We start from the raw sequence: 387 nt of genomic DNA, 5'->3' as shown, positions 1-387 counted from the left end.
CAAACTACCCCAGAAATTGAAGGATTCCGGGAGTTTTCAGATCCCTTGTATTATAGGGGAAATCACAGTGGAAAAGGCTCTTTGTGACTTAGGAGCCAGCATCAATTTGATGTCGGTAGCTATGACGAGAAAGATGAAGATTGAGGAAGCTAAACCAACAAAGATGGCCTTACAATTGGCAGACCGATCGTTCAAGTTCCCGCATGGCGTCGTAGAAGATTTGCTGGTGAAAGTGGGAGATTTTATCTTCCCAGCAGACTTTGTAGTGATGGACATGCAGGAGGAAGCCAAGGCTTCCATCATCCTGGGAAGGCCATTCTTGGCCACTGCTGGAGCTATCATTGATGTACAAAAAGGAGATCTCACCCTGAGATTACACAATAAAAA

Source organism: Arachis ipaensis, chromosome B06 (genome assembly GCF_000816755.2).
Source record: "Arachis ipaensis cultivar K30076 chromosome B06, Araip1.1, whole genome shotgun sequence".
Lineage (NCBI taxonomy): Eukaryota > Viridiplantae > Streptophyta > Magnoliopsida > Fabales > Fabaceae > Arachis > Arachis ipaensis.
This window is presented reverse-complemented; position numbering follows the sequence as displayed.